We start from the raw sequence: 227 nt of genomic DNA, 5'->3' as shown, positions 1-227 counted from the left end.
TTTCAGGGCTCGGCGGGCCAGGCCTCGCGTTCGCCCGCCCAGTCACCCGGGATAGGTACAGCCCCGGCCCAGCCTCAAGAGACGCGGCCGGGAACTCTCCCCCGCGCCTTAGGCGGCCCGGACTTCCGCAGATCCACGAGGCCCCGCCCCTGCGTCCAGCCCCGCCCCCCGGGCTGTCGGAGTCCGAGAGGGCTGGCGTGGCGAGCGAGGGCCGCTCGTCTCCGGGC

Source organism: Manis javanica, chromosome 3, assembly GCF_040802235.1.
Source record: "Manis javanica isolate MJ-LG chromosome 3, MJ_LKY, whole genome shotgun sequence".
In the NCBI taxonomy this organism is placed as follows: Eukaryota; Metazoa; Chordata; class Mammalia; order Pholidota; family Manidae; genus Manis; species Manis javanica.
Note: the sequence above shows the minus strand (reverse complement) of the source record.